General features: G+C 46.2%; 1 pseudogene; it reads left to right on the top strand.

Moving 5' to 3' along the window:
* Positions 1–15,177, top strand: part of LOC119293113 — a 32,076-nt pseudogene that overhangs the window by 13,215 nt on the left and 3,684 nt on the right.

The following is a 15,177-nucleotide window of genomic DNA, read 5'->3' as shown; positions in this document are numbered from 1 at the left end:
TCAACGCCAGCGACGAACCTAAATTCCGAACAGCCCGAGCACCAGCCGCATTGGTCCTCAGTCCAATAGTGGACGGCTTTCAACTTACCAAGGTACTCATGGATGGCGGCAGCGGATTAAACCTCATCTACGAGGAAACTCTTCAAAAACTGGAAATAGACTGGAGCCGCATTGAGCGAAGCAGCACAACCTTCAGAGGAATTATCCCTAGCCGGGAAGTGCGCTGCACCGGAAAAATCACACTCGATGTGGTGTTCGGCACGCCGGATAATTACAGGTCCGAAGAAGTCACGTTCCAGGTGGCCCCGTTCAGCAGCGGATATCACGCTATATTAGGACGAGAGGCATTCACAATTTTTCAAGCCATACCCCATTACGGGTACTTGAAGCTCAAAATGCCTGGGCCCAGTGGAATAATCACTCTCGTTAGTGATCCGGACATAGCACTCCGCGCCGAAAACAAGACAACTGCATTAGGCCTGGAGGCACTATCTGAAGCCCTAGCGGCAGAAGAACTCTTACATGGCCTCCGGATGGCAATCTCCATGGGCATTCAACGCCTAGAGGTGCGCGGGGACCCAAACCTCGCAATATCCCAAGTAAATGGAGACTTTGACGCCAAGGATCCGAAAATGGCAGCCTATCGTAACGTTGTCCTTAAAATGTCAGCTCGGTTCGACGGACTTGAATTCCACCACGTAGCCAGGGATAATAACCAAGCGGCCGACGTATTGGCACGCATCGGCGCAAAACGTGACGCTGTCCCTCCAAACATCTTCCTGGAATGGCTATTCAAGCCATCCGTACTATGGGAAGAGGAGTCCGAAGGTAACAAACCGGAAGCAGCCGCACCAACCGACACAGAGCGATTTGACATAATCGGCGATTCAGCCGATGAAATAACACCTTTAGCCCACGACATAATGGTAGTAATCGCCCCGTGGACAGAGCCATTCCTAGCCTACTTGCTTAGGCAGGAACTTCCCGAAGACCAAAATGAGGCCCGCTACATAGTTCGGCGATCTAAAGCCTACAAGGTCCATGAGGGAGAACTTTATAGGAAAAGCACAAACGGAGTCCTTCAAAGGTGTATCTCCGAAGAGGAAGGATGAGACCTTCTAGCTGAAATTCACGCCGGACTAGGCGGACACCACGCCGCAGCCCGGGCCCTTGTAGGAAAGGCATTCCGTACAGGATTTTATTGGCCGACAGCCCGGGCAGATGCTCAGGACTTAGTCCAAAGATGCGTCGGTTGTCAGCTCTTTGCTAATCAGAGCCATATGCCACCCACCGCCCTCAAAACTATACCCATTACCTGGCCGTTCGCGGTCTGGGGGCTTGACATGGTTGGACCACTTAAAGGGGGAACCCACAAGCAAAGGTACCTATTGGTCATGGTGGATAAATTCACCAAATGGATAGAGGCCAAGCCAGTTAAAACGGCAGAGTCCGGACCAGTGATAGACTTCATATCCGGGGTAGTACACCGTTATGGTGTTCCCCACAGCATCACCACCGATAATGGCACGAACTTCACGGCCGACGAGGTTAAATCATGGTGCAAAAATATGGGCATTAAGCTCGATTACGCTTCAGTCTATCATCCTCAAACCAACGGTCAAGTGGAACGAGCAAATGGTCTAATAATGAGCGGCATCAAACCCAGACTAGTGCGGTCTCTCATGAAATCTGACACGCACTGGGTAGAGGAGCTCGACTCGGTACTCTGGGGGCTGCGGACAACGCCCAACCGTACTACCGGATTCACACCATTTTTTATGGTATACGGCGCAGAAGCAGTTCTTCCCTGCGACATCATTCATGACTCACCTCGAGTGCGCATGTACGAAGAAAGAGAAGCCGAGCTGGATCAGCAGGACAGCTTGGACGCATTGGAGGAAGAACGTGACGTTACCAAGGCTCGTTCCGCATTCTATCAGCAGCAGGCTCGAAGATATCAAAGCAGAGAAGTACGGGCCAAGACTTACAACATTGGCGGACTAGTTCTACGCCTTCCGGACAAGAAAAAGGACAAGCTCAAGCCCAAATGGGAGGGCCCCTTCATCATCGATCAAGTCTTGACCGGCGGAGCGTACCGTCTACGAAATGCATCGGATAACCGACTCGAGCCGAACCCATGGAACGCAGCCCGCCTCCGAAGATACTATGCCTAGCGCTGGACTAAGAGTTCGTCCCTTCCCCCCGTCCAAATTTTTTACACTTCAGCTGTCTTTTATTTATCTTTCTTTTTTTCTCTCACCCCTATTTATCAAAGCCTTAAAAGGCTTACTTGCGCATCGTTCGCACGCAATTGATGTGCTATCCGCACTCATTATACCTGGGGGCTTCCTTACCAGAAGCTCAATTATAAGGGCTTCATGCCCAGCACACGTGTCAAACTTCCACGTGTACCTTTTATTCACCAATATATGCATCGATATGACTTAAGTTTTGGCCAAGCTGGGTTGCCTGGCTCCTGTGCTTACCCCTACGTTCCCGATTGTTCGGCTAGGAGGTAAAGGGAGCACCTCTGCGATTGTTACTGCCGGGTCAGCCGGATGTGTACCTCAGACTGGGTGAAGCCGAAAGCTAGCGTTCTTAAGGGAATATTCGGTCGGTGATTTGAAAGATGATTTTTTACCAATTTATTTATCTGCCCCCAGATGTTATCCTGCTCTTTTCGCAGTCCGGACATGCACTTTAGGGCATGCCTCCCCAGAGGAAAGGAACCCTTAACGGAACTATTCTCCCTAGAAGATGTTTCTTACTAACCATGTAATATAACATAACTAGTTGGGCACTTGTCTGATAAAGCACTAATGACCCCTACGCCTGGTCTCCATGCATGCCCCGGTTGTTTCTCAACCGAGAAGGTATTCGGACACACTCCGGACTCTAGGGTCCCGAGGTTGAAGCGAAAAGGTCGGCAAAGACAAACGATCTACAATCCGGCTAGAAGGCATTTTACATGTCATTTAAAATACATTGTCAAATCGACTGACTGTATTCCTCCTCAATCCCGTCTAACAGGCTGTCTAATTTACAGTCCCGTTGGGAAAATTTAGCGGCCAACTCTACTTGGCTGTATACTAAACTCACAGGGATCTCCTTCCCATCGGGCCCCACAGGTCCGACCTCGGCCATGTGGTTGGGATCCTCCTTCTTGTACCGCGTCTTTACCATGGCCCAGGCCTCCCTGGCACCTTGGCGGCAGGCTGAAATCTTCCATAAACGGAAGCGCTGCCGCACTCCCTGAAGCTTCTCCGCAAGCTCCCCAAGGCCCTCGGGTAGGGAGAGGGCTGGCCATAAAGCCTGGACGACACCGCTCATTGCTTGCCGAACTCGTTCGAGCAGTTGCAACAACTCGGGAAGTTGATCACCCGTTGATACGGGCATCTCCTCCGCAGGGCGACCTGTGAGTATACCTACAGACATATTTTGTCAATTGACTTCCTCGCCGAACTCTTCTTTTCAAAGGAGTTCATTCAAGCACTTACTATAGATGCCGCGACGAAGCCGCTGATTCTCCTTAACGGAGCCAGAGAGCTCGGCCGGGACACCTTTCAGCTCTTCTCCAAGCTGGGCGTGGGCATCCTGGAGCTTGTTCCTTTCTTGCTGCACCTTATGCAGCACCCTCTCACCGGCCTTCAGCTGGCGCAGTAGTTCTTGCCTGTCCGGATCTTGTCCGGCAGCACCTGCAACGTCATTATTAGATTTGCGCGCAGGCCGCACACCACTTATCTTTTTAAATAATGTGTTACCAGGAGGGGTCCCTGTGTTTCCTCCTGCGGCAGTGAGTGCGGCCCCAAGTTGGGCCTTACACTCTTGCAGCTCCTGAGATAGTTGGGTATTCTTCTTTGAAAGATCCTACAGTTTAAATGATCCTTAAATCAGTTAATATAACTACTTTAAGTCTCGGGGGCTACTGGCATATACAACTATTAAAATCTCTTACCCGTATGTCTTTTACATACTGCTCCGTGGCTCTGGTCAAACCATCTTGAGCGGCACGGAGGTGCGCGTCCCCCGCGTTAAAGGCATTCAACGCCTCAGGGGAGAAGCACGCGTCACGAAAAACTGTCCGGCGGCGCCAGTGGTTCATGGCGGCGCTAGTCTGTCGGCATCCTCCGTTGGAGGAGTATCCGGCTCGCGCCTTGCGCTCGCCTCCCCCTCCCGACCAGGCGCTGGAGCTTGGCTGGTAGAGGCTGGGTTGGCAACCTCTACGCCCGCAGTTCGGCGGGCACTTTTTCTCCTACAAAAGTTATGAGCACTCAGATGCTTCCTAGGAACGTTGCTCTAAATAACGAACCGTGAGCTATACCTTTGCGGTGACGTTTCAATCTGCGCCGCGCTCCTCTTCCGCCTGCTGGACCGGACTGACCCTTGTTGATCAGCCGCTGCGGGTTCGGCTTCCCGCCTTGAAGGCACCGCCTGCAAAACACCGTTATGTACAGTGGTCAGAAATGCGCGAGGATGGAGTAATGGTGTTAGGAATTCGGTCATAAGTACCTGGGAAGCCGGTGACAAGCCGGGGTACTCGGTCGTAATGGCGACTAGAGCATTGTCCATGCTGAGTTGATGGAACACCCCGTCAATTAGTTCCACCTTTATATCCGGATCCTCTTCGGAGGTCGGATCGAGGGATCTTCCCGGATCCTTGGGTTGTGGAGCCGGACTGTGAATGTCCTCCACATCCCGGCGCAGTTCCTGCGTCAAAATCACAGAGTAAGGTACTCGGCTTTGAAAGCACGGGTCGGATGAATAAACGTCCGCTTACCCAGCTTCGAGGGTTATTCATGGAGAACCCATTCAATGGGCTCGTACGGAGGAAGTCCTCCTTCTCCCCCTGGTATAGGCCGGACAGAATCTTCACCAGATCCTCGGCCGATCCCGGCCACTTACGGCCATGACGGGTGGCATCGTCCTCCCCGTTGAAATCCCACATGGGGTGGCCCCTGTATTGCAGCGGCTGCACCCCCCGCATAATGCACGTGGCTATGACTCCGATCATGGTCAATCCGGAATGGGCCAGCAACCTTATCAGGCCCATCAAATAATGGACGCTCTTGTCTTCCTCCAGCTGAGGGCTCCGTGGGCACCAACTTAGGCGTTTCTTCAGAGGAGCATTGCTAAACTCAGGGAGGCTAATCCGAACTGGGTCTGGCAGTGGAGCGTCTTCTATATAAAACCATTCCGAAGGCCAGTCTTCGAACGCCTTCTTAGGGGTTCCGGATAGATATCCGGTCCCGGCGATGCGCCATATTTCGGCACCGCCCACTTGATATATTGACCCCTCGTGAGAGCGGGGTACGAGGCAGAATAGCCTCTTCCACAGCGCAAAATGGGGCTTGATGCCCAGGAATAGCTCGCAAAGAGCTACGAAACCCGCGATATGCAGAATAGAGGCGGGCGTTAGGTGATGGAGCTGGAGTCCGTAGAACTCCAGGAGCCCGCGGAGGAACGGATGTACAGGAAATCCAAGCCCCCTTATTAGATAAGGGATGAAGCATACCCGCTCCCCTTTAGAGGGACTAGGGGTGGCCTCCGCTTGCTTCCCACCTTTGTAGGTGGCCAGCCCGGCTCGAACCGGAACCATAAAGGCCGGAGGAAGATATCCCTCCGCTTGGAGCGTCACCAGCTCGCTGTGCGGAACAGAACATCTCCTCCAATCTCCTGGCGAAGGACTGGGAGTGCGAGAAGAGGAGCCGCGTCGACGGTCCATGATGGAATGGATTTTTGGTCAGAAGCGCTCCGATGAGTACTCGCGGGAGGAAGATGGTGTGGTTTGGATCTGGATTCCTACCTCTCTTATAGTCAGGTTATTTGCGCAGCTAGGGGGTAAAACATAAAAGATACCCTGGCTTTTCGCATTCGAGCGATGCGTGGAAGAAGGCCATTATTGGGCGTGGAAGCCAAGCAGCGCGACATTGATAAGGAAGCCGGACACTGTTCGGCAGGTACATGGAACTTAAAGGAGAATCCGCCTTGCAACACCGAAGACTACATACGCGCTGGACTTATCGTCATTGAAGCCTGGTTCAGGGGCTACTGAGGGAGTCCTAGACTAGGGGGTGTCCGGACAGCCAGACTATCATCGTCAGCCAGACTCCAAGACTATGAAGATACAAGATTGAAGACTTCGTCCCGTGTCCGGATGGGACTTTCCTTCGTGTGGAAGGCAAGCTTGGCGATACGGATATGTAGATCTCCTACCATTGTAACCGACTCTATGTAACCCTAGCCCTCTCCGGTGTCTATATAAACCGGATGGCTTTAGTCCGTAGGACACAACAACCATTACAACAATCATACCATAGGCTAGCTTCTAGGGTTTAGCCTCCTTGATCTCGTGGTAGATCTACTCTTGTAATACCCACATTATCAATATCAATCAAGCAGGACGTAGGGTTTTACCTCCATCAAGAGGGCCTGAACCTGGATAAAACATCCTGTCCCTTGTCTCATGTTACCATCCGTCTAGACGCACAGTTCGGGACCCCCTACCCGAGATCCGCCGGTTTTGACACCGACACTTGCCATCAGAGCCGAATCATCCATGATGGGTAGTGTGGTGCTCCCAACTTCTGCGTACATATTTTTACATTGAACAAACATTTTCTTTTACATTGCATCCAATTTTCCTAAATGTCACAAAAATATTTTTGGACTGGTGAACATTTTCTAAAATGTAACATACATTTTTTTGAATATATGAAACATTTTTTAAATTGCATGAACCTTTCGTAAATTTTACAAACACTTTTAAAAATGGCACTTACATTTTTAAACACGTGGCATTTTTCACCACCTGGACATGGCCCCCACAGCAAACAAGCAGCATACAGTTGTAAAGGATAGGAAAACAAAGCCCGGACAACATCAAAGCTTCTCTGGAAAGTATCTTTCCAGTACATGCATTTGGTCCTATTTAAGCATCTCCCTCCTATATCTCTCTATATATCATTGAATTCCTTCCATATATAGACACATCTCTATCGTTGCCCCCAACATTTATTCCACCCCAGCTGACATTTCCCAAAGAGCCTCGCCATGTTGAGCACCTTCAAGTTTAGCACCAGAAATAAAAGTTGAATCCACCGCCGGGGTTTAGGTTTCACCCGACGGACATGGAGATCATCATCTTCTACCCAGTCCCCAAGGTTCTTAGGAAAGCCTTCGTGCACCGGTGGTCGGGGAGGTGGATCTAAAAAATAAAAGCCATGGAATCTCCCAAATGAGGTAAACATGGGGAGAAGGAGCAATACTTCTTCTCCCAAAAGTACATAAAGTACCCCACCAGGATACAGACCAACCTGGCCATGAACATCGGGTTTTGGAAGTCTACCGAAAAGGACTAGGAGATCATTGTACCGCCAACCAAAAGTCTCATAGGCATGAAGAAGACACCGGTCTTCTACAAGGGCAGGGCCCCTAGAAGGGAGAAGATAAACTGGATCATGTACGAGTGTAGAATTGAGATCGGCAAGCAGTCGACACCCGACTTGCCCACCGACATCGTCAAAGTCGCCGCCATTAATGTGTATTCCAAGGTATTTTTAGTCCTTGACTAGTAGTACTCATGACTGATGAATTCTCTTGTACAAACATATCTATGATGGAACTCTGCCCTAGAGGCAATAATAAAATTGTTATTATTATATTTCCTTAATCATGATCAAGGTTTATTATTTATGCTATAATTGTATTGACCGGAAACTTAAATACATGTGTGGATACATAAACAAATAATGTGTCCCTAGTGAGCCTCTACTGGACTAGCTCGTTGATCAAATATGGTTAAGGTTTCCTAACCATAGATATGAGTTGTCATTTGATAGCGGGATCACATCATTAGGAGCATGATGTGATGGACAAGACCATGAGTCAGCATAGCATATGATCATTCAGTTTACTGCTACTATTTTCTTAATGTCAAATAAATGTTCCTTCGACCATGAGATCTTGCAACTCCCGGATACCGTAGGAATACCTTGTGTGCTATCAAACGTCACAACATAACTGGGTGATCATAAAGATGCGCTAGAGGTATATCTGAAGGTGTCTGTTGAGTTGGTGTGAATCGAGATTGGGATTTGTCACTCCATGTATCGGAGAGGTATCTCTAGGCCCTCTCGGTAATACACATCACAAGAAGCTTGGAAGCAAAGTGACTACAGAGTCAGTTGCAAGATGGTTTATTATGGAATGAGTAAAGAGACTTGCCGGTAATGAGATTAAACTAGGTATAGAGATACCGACGATCGAATCTTGGGCAAGTAACATACCGACAGACAAAGGGAATTACGTATGTTTTCATAAGGGTTCAACCAATAAAAGATCTTCGTGGAATATGTAGGAATCAATATGGGCATCTTGGTCCCGCTATTGGTTATTGACCGGAGAGGTGCCTTGGTCATGACTACATAATTCCCGAACCCATAGGGTCGCATGCTTAATGTTTGTTGACACTAGAGTAGTATTGGGATATCTGATGCGTGCTAATCAAATGTTGTTGGGAGCCCCAATGAGATCCCGGATATCTTGAGGACTCTCTAAATGGTCCAGAGGTAAAGGTTTATATATGGGAAGTCCTATTTTGGGTTCCATAAAAAGGTGAAGTTTCTTCGGTATTGTACCGGGAAGCTTTCAGAAGGTTCCGGAGGATTCTGGAGGGGTCCAGAAGTCCACATGTGGGTCCACAATGACTCAATGGCTAGCATGGGCTGTGGGGAGGCTCCCTGGCCTTATTGGGCTAAGCGCACCATGTCCTTAAAAATCCATGTGGCTAGGGAAGGTAAAAAAGGAAGGAGTCCTAGTATGAATAGGATTGGACTTGGAGTCCTAGTACTCTCCCCCTTAGTTGTGCCCTAGAGCTTGGAGGGGCTGTTTTCCACGCCCCTCCACCTATATATAGAGGGGAGGGGTGCCCCAAGAGAACACACCAAGCCCTTGGTGCCTCTCTCTCTCCCGTTACTCCGTAGTTCCACCGCTTTGTCCCGGCGACGCTTAGTGAAGCGCTGTCGGTGCTCCACCACCGCCATCACCACCAAGCCGTCGTGTTCGTTGTGATCCAATCTACCTCTCCTCTCCGGCTTGCTAGATCAAGAAGGAGGAGACGTCATCGAGCCGCACATGTGCTAAACTTGGAGGTGCCGTCCGTTTGGCACTAGATCGGTTGGATTGCAAAGAGTACGACTATGTTAACCGCTTGATAAACGCTTCCGCTTAGCGATCTACAAGGGTATGTAGATGCTCCCCCTCTCATAGCTATGCATCTCCATGGATAGATCTTGCGTGTGCATCTAAATTTTTTATCTTCCATGCAACGTTCCCCAACAGTGGCATCATGAGCCAGGTCTATGCGTAGATGATATGCACAAGTAGAACACAAATGAGTTGTGGGTGGTGATGTTCATACTGCTTACCACCAACGTATTATTTTGATTCAGTGGCATTGTGGGATGAAGCGGCCCGGACCAACCTTTCATGTCCACGGATATGAGACTGGTTCCACTGACTGATATGCAACTTGTTTTGCATATAGGTGGCCGATGGGTGTTCGTTTCTCCTACTTTAGTTGAATTGAATTTGACTACGGCTAGTCCTTGAAGAATTTTAAAACAACAAACTTGATAATCACCGTTGTGGTTTTTGCATTGGTAAGAACGGTTCTTGCTAGTTGCCTGTAGCAGCCACGTAAAAATTGCAACAACAAAGTAGAGGACGTCTAACTTGTTTTGCAGGGTACGTTGTGATGTGATATATGTTGTTGTATGAGACGATCATATTTTGTAAAACCGATAACCGACAGGAGCCTTAGGGTTGTGTTTTAATTACTGTATGACATGCAAGCGCCATGTAATTGCTTTACTTTATCGCTATGCATTAGCAATAGTTGTAGAAGATATAGTTGGCGAGACGACCCTGATGCAACAATGGAGATCAAGGTGTCGAGCCGATGATGATAGAGATCATGCCAATGCTTTGGAGATGGAGATCAAAAGCACAAGATGATGATGGCCATATCATGTCACATATTTTGATTGCATGTGATGTTTATCCTTTATGCATCTTATTTTGCTTAGAACGACGGTAGCATTATAAGATGATCCCTTCACTTAATTTCAAGATAAAAGTGTTCTCCCTGAGTATGCGTCATTTCCAAAGTTTGTCATATCGAAGCACCACGTTATGATTGGGTGTGATATACTCTACGTTCACATACAATGTGTGTAAGCCAGCTTTGCCCACGCAAAATACTTGGGTTAAACTTGACGAGCCTAGCATGTACAGACATGGTCTCGGAACACTAGAGACTGAAAGGTCAAACATGAGTCATATAGTAGATATGATCAACATGGAGATGTTCACCATTGATGAGTACCCCATCTCACATGATGATCGGACATCGGTTAGTTGATTTGGATCATGTATCACTTAGACAACTTGAGGGATGTTGATTTAAGTGGGAATTCATTAATAATTTGATTAATTGAACTAAGATTTATCATGAACATAGTCAAAATGTCTTTGTAAATTATGTTGTAGTTCAATACCTCACGATGTAGCTCCCCTATTTTTTTGATACGTTCCTAGAGAAAACTAAGTTGAAAGATGATGGTACCAATAATGCGGACTGGGTCCGTGATCTATGGATTATCCTCGTTGCTACACAGTAGAAATTTTTCCCTAATGCACCGCTAGGTGAAAGACCTGCCGCAGGAGCTGATGCAGACGTATGAACATTTGGCAAGCTTGATCTGATGACTACTTGATAGTTTAGTGTGACATTCTTTACGGCTTAGAATCGGATCTCCAAAGACGTTTTCAACACCATGGAACACAGGAGATGTTCCTAGAGCTGAAATTGGTATTTCAGGCTCAAGCCCGAGTTGAGAGGTATGAGACCTCTAACAAGTACTTTGCCTACAAGATGGAGGAGAATAGCTCAGTTAGTGAGCATATGCTCAGAATGTCTGGGTACTACAATCGCTTGAATCAAGTGGGACTTAATCTTCCAGATAAGGTAGTGATTGACAAAGTTCTCCAGTCACTATCACCAAGCTACTAGAGCTTCTTGATGAACTATAATATGCAAGGGATGACGAAAACGATTCCCAAGCTCTTCATGATGCTAAAATCGGTGGAGGTAGAAATCAAGAAAGAGCATCAAGTGTTGATGGTTAACAAGACCACCAGTTTTATGAAAGGGGCAAGGGAAAGAAATGTAACTTCAAGAATAATGGCAAGAAAGTTGCCACTCCCGTGAATAAGCCCAAAGCTAGACCCAAGCCTCGGACTGAGTGCTTCTACTGCAAGGGTAATGGCCACTAGAAGCGAAACTGCTGAAATATTTGGCGGATAAGAAGGATGGCAAAGTAAAAGAAAGGTATATTTGATATACATGTTACTGATGTGTACCTTATTGGTGCTCATAGTAGCCCCTGGGTATTTGATACTGGTTCAGTTGCTAAGATTAGTAACTCAAAATAGGAGTTGTGGAACAAACGGAGACTAGTTAAGGGAGAGGTAATGATGTGTGTTGGAAGTGTTTCCAAGATTGATATGATCACCATTGCACACGCCCTCTACCTTAGGGATTAGTGTTGAGCCTAAATAAATGTTATTTGTTGTTTGCGTTGAGCATGAACATGATTTGATCGTGTTTATGGCAATACGGTTATTCATTTAAGTCAGAGAATAATTGTTGTTCTGTTTACATGAATAAAACCTTCTATTGTCATACACCCAATCTAAATAGTTTATTGAATCTCGATCGTAGTGATACACATATTCATAATATTGATGTCAAACGATACAAAGTTGATAATGATAGTGCAACATACTTGTGGCACTGCTGTTTAGGTCATATTGGTGTAAAGCCCATGAAGAAACTCCATGCGGATGGACTTTTGGAATCACTTGATTATGAATCATTTGATACTTGCGAACCATGCCTCATGGGAAAGATGACTAAAACTCTGTTGTCCGGAACAATGGATCGAGCTAATGACTTATTGGAAATAATACATGCCGATGTATGCGGTCCGATGAGTGTTGAGGCACGCGGCGGGTATCGTTATTTTCTAACCTTCACAAATGATTTGAGTAGGTATGGGTATATCTACTTAATGAAACACAAGTTTCAAACATTTGAAAAGTTGAAAAAAATTCAGAGTGAAGCGGAGAATCATCATAACAAGAAAATAATATTTCTACGATCTGATCACGGAGGCGGATATTTGAGTTACGAGTTTGGCCTTCATTTAAAAGAATGAGGAATTGTTTCACAACTCACATCACCTAGAACACCACAACATAACGGTGTGTCCGAACATCATAACCGTACTTTGTTAGATGCCACTACCAGGGAAAACCTTACACACAGAACTTTAGCAGTAGCACTGGCTAAAATGGGGCGCTACTGCTACTTAGCAGTAGTGCATGGCAACAGAAGGCGCTACTGCTATGTACATAGAAGTACCGCGGCTAGGGCAAAAGGCGCTACTACAAAATCTGCCCCACCATTGCCACCAGGCTAAGTATAGTAGTAGCGGTGTCCCTTGAAACGCGCTACTGCTTGGTAGTTTAGTAGTAGCGCTTTCCCCTAACACGCGCTACTACTAAATAGTTTATCTTCTCCACACCATCCACCCCTCACTCTCCCCCACTCCCACTCCCACTCTCCCACGCACCCCGTCGTCCGCTGTCGCCGATGTTCGACACTCCCCCGCTGCCGCATTGCCACCGCCGTCCTTGCTCCTCCTTCCTCGGTATGCGCCCTCCTCCATCGTCCTTCCATCGTGCCCTCCTCCCCCCTCCTCTGGCCGCCCCCTCCTACCTCCTCCCTCCTCCTCTGGCCAAGCCCTCCGCTAGCAGCCCTCCTCCCTCCGCCCTTCCCCCTCCTCCTCTCTCCTCCCTCCTCCTCCTACCTCCTCCCACCCCCTCCTCCCTCCATCTCTCCTCACTGATTTGTTCATGCATAATGTAGTTTTTTACTGTTTTTAGTAAGTGTTTAATAGAAATAGTTTATTTAGTAAGTGGTTAATAAAACTAGTTTATTTATAGTAAGTGCTTAATAGCACTAGTTTATTTAGTAAGTGGTTGATATAACTAGTTTATTTAGTAAGTACTTAATAGAACTAGTTTATTTGGTAAGTGTTTAATAGAACTAGTTTAGAGAGAGAGACCTATATTGGCAAATTTAGTTATGTTAGAATTATATATATATGATATTTTTAAATGTCTCTGTTCATATTTTCAACCATTGAAATGCAATGACCATCAAGTTTGAATGTTCATATGATGTAGATATAAACATGTATATCTAGTGTTCGTCAAATAAGATACGTGCTTGCCCAAGTGGCCATGTTTGCAGGGAACACCTCCGAGTGGCCTTTGTTTTGCCGGAGTGTTGATTAATTTCCACTCCGGCAAATTTCAGGTGCTCGATATGTCCTTTTTTAGCAAATGTCATGCCGGAATTTTCCGTGAATTTTGGTAAATATCGAGTGGCCCGAATTTTCTAGAAAAATAATTAAACGATATTTTAGGTTGACTCTAAGGCTGTCGGGACTCCACCATATATGAGAGGAGAAGAATCCCGACTGTTGTCGTGGGGGTAGCTTCTCCTTCGTTGCCGTGTGCTAGACAATTAGGTGTAATGCACTCGGGAATGAAGGGAAGAGCTACCATCACCGACGGTCGAATATATACACCATGTGAGCTGAGAGTTTTTAATAAAATACTCGACAAACCAATAGTCAACCTGTGATGAATAATAATGGTCTAATTTAATTTTTGTAGTACATATATTTAATTTTAGAAGTTTCATATTTGAATTATGAACATAAGAAATGTCCCCCGACGACGATAGGCTCCGGGAGTGTGACTGGTGCGGCAACGACCGGGATCTGTGCGACGGGCCTCACCTGGTAGAAGGTCAGCGCTTCAGTATTAAGCTCCAGGAGACCTTCGATGTTGAAATGGTACGCGACGACGACAAGTGTTTTTTCGTAATTAAGCACAACTTCTTCTTCCTCAACATTTAATTTCCGTCTTCTAGAGTTCGACTAGCTTATCCCATGCCATGCAAGACGCTATGTCTTGGAGAAGCTAGATTTTGAAGATCATGAAAATATGGAGACCAAGATAGTTCACCTAAGGACCCATCATGGTTATGACTTTGTTGTCAATCTATACAATTCTGAGAGCGTATCCCATTTTGGTTCCCTGAATTGGGAAGCACTTTGCAAGACGTATGATTTTCATGAGGGTATGCTTGTCATATTGGATCTTGGTGATCCTGACATCGACGAAGAGAATATGGACATTTGGGTCCTTGCTGATACGCTTCCAATTCTACCTCTATGTGACTCTGTTAAAAATATTTATTAAGTAATTTATATTATTTATTTCAAAATAGTTCACAACTTATTTCCATTGATAGCCTATTTTCATTCTTCAAAAAATGTACGGAAGATGGTAGACAAAACCTACTACACTGATGACGCAAAATTAACTTAGCATGAGAAAGATCATCTTATCTCATTTATTATTGATGTTGAGAATTACAATATCAATTATCAAACTCCTGCACATTATGGTCAATACGTGCCACTAGTGCACGTGTTGAACTATGGTAACATCTATGGATATGGCATGGTAAGATTTATTACTATTATGACATCCATGCATCTTTCGCATAAATTCTTTTAAAGCTAAACTACATTGCTAACTACGACGTTATTACTATGTTTTTCAACATAAAATAACAAAGGATTGTGTGCCTCATATGATGTTTTTGAAAGGTTGCCTTGATGTTATTAGCTTACGGCCATGTCATCCTAGGCTTCACTGTTGTTCATACCACGTTTCTAAAACCGATGAAGACATGACAATCAAAGCATGCAAAAAATGTATGGACAATCATGGGGAGCTACTTGGAACCAAAATTGTGCGAAGTGCAAGAATTGGAGACAGGATAGTCTCCATTCTCCATAATGGAGAGTCAGGTCCTATCTTGTTTTATATCATTTTACCTTAGAGAGGGTAATAGGTCCACAATGTGTTATTATGTGCTACAATGTGTTATAATTGATGATGATGAGGACTAGTTGTGATTATGACTAGTGACCAAGTTGTTATATCATGTCTCATGGACGAAAATGATGATCA

Source organism: Triticum dicoccoides, chromosome 4B, assembly GCF_002162155.2.
Source record: "Triticum dicoccoides isolate Atlit2015 ecotype Zavitan chromosome 4B, WEW_v2.0, whole genome shotgun sequence".
Taxonomy (NCBI): domain Eukaryota; kingdom Viridiplantae; phylum Streptophyta; class Magnoliopsida; order Poales; family Poaceae; genus Triticum; species Triticum dicoccoides.
This window is presented reverse-complemented; position numbering and strand designations above follow the sequence as displayed.